This window comes from Bidens hawaiensis, unplaced genomic scaffold (assembly GCF_021521415.1).
Source record: "Bidens hawaiensis isolate Kalapana, Puna unplaced genomic scaffold, B.hawaiensis_p1.1 tig00009922_1, whole genome shotgun sequence".
Taxonomy (NCBI): Eukaryota; Viridiplantae; Streptophyta; class Magnoliopsida; order Asterales; family Asteraceae; genus Bidens; species Bidens hawaiensis.
Window position 1 is genome coordinate 364498 of NW_027491747.1, and position 11071 is coordinate 375568.

At 36.4% G+C, this 11071-nt stretch overlaps 1 pseudogene across 1 annotated transcript; it reads right to left on the reverse strand.

The window, feature by feature from the left end:
- Positions 1–1554: 1554 nt before the first annotated feature.
- LOC143533825 (F-box protein At2g26850-like) lies at positions 1555–3354 on the reverse strand (annotated as a pseudogene). The gene is made up of 5 exons (XR_013135426.1): positions 2701–3354; positions 2521–2600; positions 2250–2427; positions 1892–1966; positions 1555–1727 (listed from the first exon to the last, which is right to left on the reverse strand). The product of XR_013135426.1 is annotated as an F-box protein At2g26850-like (transcript).
- Between the last annotated feature and the right edge of the window lie 7717 nt (positions 3355–11071).

The following is an 11071-nucleotide window of genomic DNA, read 5'->3' on the forward strand; positions in this document are numbered from 1 at the left end:
TTTAATTTTAAATAATATTTACTCTTACGCCCTTGCTTTTTGATATTGGACACAAAATGGGATTTTTGTTAATGAAGGGTCATTTTTGCACATCTTTGATAGTTAATATGAATTAACGAATCTAATTATACTAAAAAATGCGGAAATTTATTGATTATTTACCCGAATACAATCGGGTCGGGTAATGATTACAAGTAAAAGAAAAACGGAAAACCGAAATGTTACATAAAGAACCGATAAAACCAACAACTGCCAATTTCATGCCCTTGGATGTGTAGGGTAATGAACCGATAAGACCAACAATTGCCAGTTTCATGCCCACGCTTGCGAAGTGCGGTAAACCTTCTAGTTTGGTTTATTTTTAATTGTCGGATAGCACATATCTTGTTCTATAGTGGTCTAGGTTATGAAAAAAAAAGGTGGTATAAGTAATTAGCTTTCTTATATATAAAAAAATAAAAAAATTAAGAGACAATGGTAAGTGGTTTGTTGATTTAACTATTTTGGTCCAATCACTAAACTCTTGACAATTTTAGTCATTAAAATTTCTATTTTTAAATATTTCAACCCAATTAGCAAACAACAATTAACTTCTTCGTTTAAAACCCCTCACATCAGAGATATTTTCATCCACCCATATTTTAAAATATCATTGAGGAAGACAAAAAGGGATAATTTGAACATATATTTTTGTTCAACGTATGATTTCTTACCACATCTGTTTTGATCCTAGTTGTTATGACATGACTGATTTTGACCCCATGGATGAAATTAAATAATGGATTTGCCATTGTGATTGTAGAACAGCTCTTAGTCTACATGTATCACCGATGCCGTAGTTACCATCTTGGTATAGCTTTTTTGGACACATTATGTGAGCTTAAAACAATTATGATTTAGAATAACAGATTGTATATGCGAGTGGTTAAGTGAAGGTGATAGTTAGTAACATATTTATTGTGAAAATTACTATTGAAAGGGTATCTATGATTTAACCTCTAATCTTGTATCCACGATTACACTATGAAGCACACCCAAATGCCTAAGTTCAAAGAATCTTGATTCGTGACTATATAGCTCTTTCATCAGTCCAGCCCGGAAGACACCAAGGATCTTCTATTAAGATGTAAAAAACCATTAAGCATTTCAAAAAACACCTTATAGGAAGACATGCATTAATGTGAATTTATACGAAACAATATACAAAGAAATTGAATTCATGACAAAACTGTAATGACCACAGTTTTAAGGTTTGAAGAGCACGTGTAAAGTAAACATGTACAACAACTACTGCAAAAAGTACAACAAATTGAAGCACAAAATGAAACAAATAGTTGTATATATCCCAAAGGATTACTTTTAATCACACATGCACATACTTTACACCATTACTTAACACAAAGCAAGCACATATTGATTAGACAAAAAGAGGTAAATGAAGTTGTATATATCCCAAAAGATTATCTTTGTAGTTTATGTCACATTTGGGGTGATACCCATTTCTCCAAAATAATCCTACAAAAAGATATAACCTCTACTTGCTATTATGCTTAGTTATTGCCAAAATCGCTGCCACGTAGAGATCTCATCCTTGTTATATAGTTTCTTAATTCCTCCATAAAACCCGTCCGTCTCGTTTCCTTCTTCACGGTGTTCTTTCCTGTTGATCGTCATATGTCTCCATCGCAAACCAGGTGCATACTGCTTGAACTCCAGCATCACCATATCTGTCACATTATCATTTTTTAAACATTTTAAAAACAAATGGATTTTAAATTTGACCTATTTGAGATAAAACATAAACACCTAATGTGTAATTGTGCCATAATTAAGTAAATGAGACAAAATTTACAACAATTTTTTTTTGGAAGGAAAATGAAGATCTACTCACCGCTTTCGTGGCACCTGCATTAAGCGTCATTAGGATCACATGATTCTAAGTGCCCTATAACACCATACCACCAACCTGCAATAGATTTTGTTCACTCATAATAAGAATTCCTTATATCTTTTCCAAATATATTGAGTTTAATTTCAATAATACTTCAGAAATAAACACTTACTTATTTTCCAATAAAACAATCTAAAGGTTGATTACATTATGGATGACTTGTAACCAATATGATACATTTTCAGGATTGCAATTGCTAAGATATCTAATCATGTATGATGTATCAAACATAAAGATAAGAGAAATCCTTATGTATAATTTCATCAGAATAATAATTGTGTGTAGAACAAGAGCATACCGTATGGAAACTGTTTGTTTCTTCTCCATTGAATCTCATGTGATCGTTTGGTCTCAATTCATTCAAGCATGTTGAATTATGAAGATCATGTGGTGAATTATCAACGGGAACTTCCCTTAGCCTATCCCATGTCACCCCGTTCTCTGATGCCACAGCCCTTGGTCCGTGTGGCGGATATCTGCTCGATCAAATCAAAACATCATCAATTTTACTACTTTATGTTTCTTTTATGCAAATATTTAAAAATATCTTAAATATTATTAAGCTCTACCTAGCCTCAAAAGTATCGGTTTGAGAATCATAACTCAGCTTCGCATCATAGCATGACATCACAAATCCAACAGGCCCATTCTGTAAAACCGAGAAATTTAACATATCCCAAATATTAATATCGGTTAAATTAAAGATATTACAATTTTAAGCATTAATATTAACAGAAAGATGACGATACCTCACGGTTAAAAATCTGAGCAGGAAACCAGAACCTCCCGATCTCAAGGGCTCGGTAACATGACACAATCGAGCAAGTGTCGGGTGGCTGAATAGGTTTTCTTTCATCATTAAACTTAAACATCATAACAGGCCAAAGTTTAAACAAAAAGCCTTTACTTTCCACCGCATCAAGGCTGTCTTTTTGAGACGCAACATGCTGCATCCACTCTTTTTGGGCAACAAAGCCAATAATTGTACCCCATTTATGCTTCATATGTTGTTTCCAAAGGTAATCACTCAAGCAAATGTCCCTAAAATAAGCGGAAACACAAGCCATTTTACAAAGGTCAGCAGGCTCAAGCTTTTCAAGAATGGTTTCCAATGCCAAATCAGGCAAATCCAGTAGACTTGACTCTGATGTTGTATTGGTTTCAATATTCTCTATCTTTGTGTTCAGCTTGCTGTAGCATCTTCTTTTGGCCTTGGATTCCATATTTGAGCTGAAGTATGCAGAGAGTGCATTGTTTAAGGATTTAACATATGGAAACAAGATTGATAAATCTTCCAAGAACTGGAAAGAAAGTTGCTTGATTGAAAGAGAGTAGTTGTAAAAGAAGATGAAAGTGAGGAAGGTAACAAAGTAGATCAACATTATGAAAACCTTAAAAAAATCTTTTTTTTTTTTAATTTATTTATGGGTTTTTTTCCCATCTTTCTTGAAGGTTTCAGAAGAAGCCCACCAAACCCGAGGTGGGCTTCGTCTTCTCAAACAAAAAAGATTTACAAACGGAGAAACAGAATCCTTCCTATTTTTAAATCAACCAAACAAGATTGATCAAATGTGGAATGAAACCGAATCAAGGCGATCGAAATTGGGTATACTTCAACAACTAAAGCATAAAAATTTATAAAAAGAGCAATAATATTGGGATGATCTTTTTATTGATCAAACTGAGAGAAAAACAATATTGAAGTTTGATGATGAGGGAGATTGATTTAATAAACAAACCAGATTCTCCCTCATCAACAACTCAAATTCACAAAGGTTCCCTCAGCTCAAACCAATATCTATAAAATTCCCCTTTTTTTATAAATTTTTGCTCTTTGAGGAGTTTTAACGAACAGGTGATGGGCAAAAAAATATATAGAGATAAAGAATGAAGTTTTACCTGATTAATTGTTATTTAATTTAGAATAGATTGTGTGGATGCAAGGCCATTGGAGATCAAGGTGCAGGAATACCGGACTGCCAATGGTGTTAATGTCATCAAATTATTCAACCCAATTGTTTGCACTCCTTTTTGGAAATAAAAACCATAGTTAGGTGTCATTTTAGTTGGTTTGTTCAATTAGTTACCCAACTTTAGTACGGTTTTTTAATTTATTGTATCTGGGACACCCGTCATTTCAAAAGCATGCAATTTTAGTATTTTTTTTAACTCCATCTATTTTGACTGTTAAGTCAGGTGTAAATTGGTAATTTCGTTTATTTTATTTATTTTTCTCTTTTGAGTTAAATATCATTTTCATACTTATTGTTTGTTTAATTACGCAATTTTAGTATATTTTTTGAATTTATTACGAATGGATTCTTGGATTAGTTTTGGATATATAGGCAATATCATTTTCATACTTGTTGTTTGTTTAATTACGCAATTTTATTATATTTTTTGAATTTATTACGAATGGATTCTTGGATTAGTTTTGGATATATAGGCAAACGAAAAGAAACATTACATATTACAATTAAAATTAAAATTAAAATGTCACTAAAATGCGTGATAGAAAATGAAAAACAACCATAAAATACGTAACACAACTTTTAGCCTTTTGTTCTTGATTGGCAATTTTCTTCAAGTAGCTTCAAGATATCTAAGTTCATCTTAGCCATTGTTCTTACATTTTCTTCATGTGCATTAATTTTGTTCGAAGTTCGGGTACGATAAACCCACAACTTCGCACATTTCAGTATAACATCAGGTAGGTAAAAAATTGGAGGACTAACATCGTTAATTAGGTCAGAAGTGAATAAAAATAATATTTTAGCATACCTTTTTACCACAGCAATAAAAATGCCGACTAGGATCACATTATGTCCAAGATGTTTAAACAACGGTTACGAACCACATGGGCAAAGCACCAAGTTGAATTTATTAAACTTGAAGATGAACAATGGTTAGGGATTGAAGATCTATGAGTAGGGGGTGATATGTTCATTTAGGGATAAAGATGGCCTTTTAATTGTAATATGTAATGTCTCTTTTGATTTGTTATAAATCCAAAACTAAACCAAGTATCCAGTTGAAATACATTCAAAAAATGTATTAAAGTTGCGTAATTATACAAACCTCGGGTATGAAAATGACACTTAACTCAAAAGATAAAATAAATAACATAAACGAAATTACCAATTTACACCTTACTTAACGAACAAAATAGACGGGATTAAAAAAAGTACTAAAATGACATGTTTTTAAAAATGTTAGGTATCCATTAGTAATGAATTCAAAAACAGCAACGAAGTTGCGTAATTGAACAAACCACATGTATGAAAATGACACTTAACTCTAAAAACTATAAATACTTATTTTCGATATGATTTTTCTAACTGCAGTTGGAACCAACATGACAGAATATTAATTGTTCATGCTTATTTTAACGTTTTAGGCTTGACTCAATCTGATACCCCATTAAGATCTCAAGTCTTAACCATTACCGTGTTTCCATGGTGTAATGTTGTCAAATAATTCAACCCAATTACACTATTTTTTTTCTTTTTCTTTTTTTTTTTTGATAAAAACTAGAAATCCTCGTTTAACTAAAAAATAGTGTTTTTGGAGTGTGTAGAGATTTATGAATATTTATTATGGGTTGTATGAAGATTTATAAAGAAAATATATAAAATCTAAAAAAATTAAAAGATATGATCAAGCCCCATATGTGTTTTTCTCTCTTCCTTCCCCCCTTCACACTTCTGGTTAGCATACTCGATTGTGAAGCCGATTTATGGTATCCAATCGATTAGGGGGCTTAGCCGAATGAAAACCGAATTTTGATGAGTGAATCCTAGGTGAACTCCACCCTAGACACCCTTATTTACTAAATTTATTTTTCGTTTTCTAAATTCCTTTTATTTACAGCTTTAGATGTTGTACGCCTGCCTGACTTTTTACTTTGTTCTTTTTTATTCATAGCTTTATATGTTTTACGTTGGGCTTTGTACTGACTTCCTTTATATTCTTCGGCTTTTCAGAGTTGAATATGTGTTGTCCTTTGGTTCTTATTTTTATCATCCTTTGTTTGTTTTCTACTTTGAACAACATGCGAAACTATTCTCAATACTTAAGTGAGTTTGAGATGTGATGTCAGTCGTCTATATTGATTTTGACGCTTCAAGCTTGACTCACCAAACAACACAATCAAGAAGGAAATCAACCACTGTAGGAAAACCCCCATTGAATCAAGTTTCGAACCTAAGACCCTAAAGATCTCAATTGCTAACCATAACTTTATGCCATTGGAAGATATGAATAACTCACGTATCTTCTAAACTATTTCAAAATCTACATCATAATGAGTGTAACAACTCGGCTTTCCACGTACTAATTCATACCCTTTACTCGATGATATTCAGTTTATTTGTACATATTTTAGTTTGCTAACTTAGTTGTTTTATTTGTTTAGTTTAGGAACTTTGGTACTTCATATGTGTTTATTGTGTTTCAGGTCACAGGTACGTAACGCGCTTAATTTGGACCTGTACGAGCACAGGATGAAGACTCGGGATGTCCAGCACGTGAACCGAGTCATCATTTTGGACCTGCTGAGTGAAGCGACCCATCGCGTAGCGCGATGGGTGTTGAAGGCAGGGCATCGCGCTACGCGATGACCTTTAATTATTTATTAGCGTTGACTTTTGGTCCATCGCGTAGCGCGATGGACCAGGAGAGGAGACCATCGCGCTACGCGATGACCTTTAATTATTTATCAGCGTTGACTTTTGGTCCATCGCGTAGCACGATGGACCAGGAGAGGAGACCATCGCACTACGCGATGGTCCCCAGAATCATGAAAGTTAGGGTTTTGATTTATATCTCGTTTTGACGACCCTTTACGGATTAATTCAGTTTCGAGAGCATTTTTAGAGAAGGAGAGCGGCCTACCATCATTCCCAATCATCTCAAGGCCTCATACATGTTCCATAACATTGTAATCAAAGACCGAGAGACGCCGAGACGCGGCTAGACCCTTCGAGTCATACCCGGGATGTATAGTTTGTAATATTTCAGTTTAATTCTCATGTACTAGAACAACTAATTGTAATTGTTTTAATGTTAATCTATGAGTATTGATGTTTAGTATGTCCGTACAATCAGTCGGTTTAGGTTTATTTCGATCAGAATGATTAGTTTGTCGGTCGCTATAATAATTGCTCGTAGGATTGTTTTGACTTGTTAATTGTGAGAAAGCATACGTTTGCCCTTAGTTGTGTCACACTGTTAGGGACCGTTTGATAACCAGTGTCGTGTGTTAGCGAGCGTGGATGCCTAAGGTTTAACCGGTTAGTCAATCTGTAGTTGACACAAAATAGTTTATTTGTTAAGTTGCATGAGTTTGCTGTTTGGTTACTTACTTGGATTCCTGGGTGTGATTTGCTTTGTTCGACTGATAGAATACTTGATTAATTATTCGTTTAGTATAAAACTCAAATCCATTGGCTAGTGTGATCAGCACTATTAACTAAGTTACTTCATAATTCTAGGAATTGATTTCACTTCACACTGACCACATACTCCTCGTGGTTCGACACCCTACTTACCCTGACTAGCTTAAGGTGATTAGGACATTGATTTACTTGTTTTTTACTAGATAGCGACAGTTTAGGACCAAAATGGCGCTGTTGCCGGGGAGTTAGTCGCTTTGTGTTTTTGTGTTAATTGATTTCTTTGTTTTGTTTAGTTTAATTTAGTTGTTATTTTAATTTTAGTTTAGTTTATTTTCCCATTTTATGCAGGGTGTGTTATTTGTGCAGGTAACATATTTATGCACACCCGCCGTTCAGGAAGAGATTCTCCACTGATTTACGAGCAAAAAATTGAACGCTAGCTCGGCAGAACCAAGCTCAGATCAGAGAGTCAGAAATGGAAGGTCAGAATCAGAATCAAAACAAAAACACGCCACCCGAGCCTAACCCACCAAATAACCAAATTCCACCAAATAATGACCAACCACCACCAATAAACACCAATCCACAACCACATAATTCAGCCCGACAATCCAGAAACCGAAACCAAAACCTTGACAGACACGGGCCATCAGCCCCGAACAATACCCCTCATCACCGACAGCCGATTATACGGGACTTTGATCATGTCAGTATTCATACTGAAGACGAAGAAGAGGGAGATGAGGAGGAACGAGAACCGAGGAATGATGGTAGTAATGGGGATGATTGGAGGGTGGGTTAAAGGAATGACGGGTTTGAGCCGAGAAACGTAGATGAGGAGTTTGAGGAACTGGTTAGGGTGAAATATGACAGGTGGAGGAACAGAAACCGAGACAGAGAGGGTATTGGAAGATTTCTGGAGGAACGTAGACCGCCGATTTGTAAGACCCCGAATCCCGGGTATCCTACAGTTGGTAATCGCATCAAAAACTTAACAAAATTTTAAACCCAAAGCAATTCATTTTATTTTAAAAACCAGTTCATAGTATAAAATCAGCGAAATTCATAAGTACTAAAACAGTTCCCAAAACCCGGGAAATATGCCCAAAACCAAATTTGAATACGTTTAGTAATAATTGAAAAGAAACAGAGTTCATTATTGAATTCCCCGACTAGATATGCCTTCAACCGTCCAAGTAGTCTCGGGCACGTCCAAGCGATAAGCATCCTCCTCAAAACCTAAAACTCACACTAACATACACACAAAGTCAGCTTGAGTTGAGTGAGTTCAAGCTTTAATAAACGACATTTATATAAATCATTCCAAGAGTTTAAATATAATACGGGATATGCAGAAATAGGCAAAAGGTTAAAAGATATGTAGCTATACTTATACATACATACATATATATATATATATATCCCTATGCATAACATCCAAGTAATAACATCATGGTCGAACACGTGTACGACCCAAACACGTGATACAGGATTTTAGGGACCCCGTTATGATGATAATGCCACACGGGCCGCCCCCCTTACGAGCTTTCCAGGGCCCGCCACAGGATTTAAGAACCTGAGTAGTATAGTTTGGCCCGTCCAAAATCATCATGCACGCGACAATCCATCCGATGGTGATCATGCCACACGAGCCTCCCCCCTCACGGGCTTTCCAGGGCCCGCCATAGGATTTTAGAACCTGAGTAGTATAGTTTGGCCCAACCAAGATCACCATACCCCGTACGCCATCACACAGTAGGCATACGCAACCATCCTTAATCAATAATAACTAATTAACATTGCTAATCATAGGCTATAAGATAACACAGGTGTAAACATACATATATATCATTCCAAGGTATGCCATAATACAATTAAGCCTATGGGCCATAAGGTAACACATGTGTATACATACCTAAATATCATCACAAGATATACCATAATACAAGTAAGCCTATGCAAAATCATTTAAACAGTTTATCAAATAAAATCAGTTAGGTGTGTATGGTAGCCCAAACCTTGAAAATAGTGAAAACGGGCATCATGAACTCACCTAACACGAGGCACAAAGTCACCACGAGCAAGAGAACCCCTAAATACTCCCACAACTCACACGCGTGTCGGATTATACACAATAATTACTAACGATACCGAAAGGACTCATTTATCCTACGATGCGTTCTAACATGGTTCGAGTTACCTAAAACCTCGACCTCACCAAGTTCAATTATAACAGCCCCCGAGGCCTTGAATATACCAAAACGTCCCTTAGATACTCCCGGGAATAAAAAATTCCCAAATTACCCCTCGGGAGTTGCTAGATGAGACGAATATGCGCGTTTATGAGTTGTTTGGCACTTAACAACCAACTCAGCCCCGTGTGGACCAAAATTAATAAAATCACAGCCAACTAGTCCACACGACACTACACAAGTTGGATGGGTCGGTAACTTGCAAGCACAACACACTAACTATCAAATAAACGCGAATTCACCTTGTACCGACCCGTTTGAGTAACCGACAACCAATTCAGCCCCAATACCTAAAAAAATAATTTTCCAATAGCCCGTATATCAAACCGAAGATACCCAAACTGAATTGGTTGTTAATTACTTCAAGTTAATCGCAACAATTCACTATTCTAGACAACCGAATACTAGCTTTCAATCTACCACTAGTTGACCAATCAAACGGACACCAATGCACACGATTTTAAAGTATGTTATACTGGACATACCTAGGAAGATTATGGAGAAAAAAACTCAATCACCGCATCCCCGAAACTGCTCTAATGCACAGTCACCCGGTAAGCCTAGACCAAGTGATTTCTCGATCAATACGCGAGATATAAAGATGGTTTTAGGTGTAGAAGACTAGTATTAACATTAAACTAACCTTGAATATGATTTTTGCACTTAGATTGTTGCTGGAAAAAGGAAAAAAAGAGCCTCTGCTGCTGCTGCTTTCCTGCGATCGGCCAAGGGGGGGAGGGGCTAGGGTTTTATGATATAAAATAACAAGTTACACTCTAGTCCCTCTTTTATGAAAGGTGGAACAACGTGAAGGCCCCCCGGGGAATGCCAGATAAATCCCGAAAGATATACATACTCTACATAGCTTCCATCCTTTAAACGAAAGTGACGGGCGTTACAAGTCCACCCCCTTACAATGGGATTCGTCCTTGAATCCCGATGCGAAAGGAACAGTTGCGGGTAGAGCTTCATCATTTCGTCATCGGATCCCCAAGTGGCCTCGGAACCCCTACGATTCCTCCAATGTACCTTCACCTGTCTGACCACCTTATTCCTCAAACGCCGTTCCTGACGGTCAAGTATAGCGATAGGTTCCTCAATGTAATTCAACTTACTATCAAGCTCAATATCACCAAGAGGCACATGGGCCTCCTCATCTGCCAAACATTTCCTCAAATGAGATACGTGGAAAGTAGGATGAATCCCCGCGAGCTCATCGGGCAGATCCAGTCTATACGCTACTTCACCAACCCATGACAAGATACGGAACGGACCTATGAACCTCGGATTAAGCTTCCCCCTCTTACGAAAACGAATAATACCCTTCCAAGGAGAAACCTTTAACATAACCCGATCCTCGACCTCAAACACAATAGGCCTTCGCCTTTTATCCGCGTAGGACTTTTGGCGATCCTGAGAGGCCTTCATAAAAGCTTTAATCTTATCAAGCTTCTCAGTGGTGGCTTCGACCA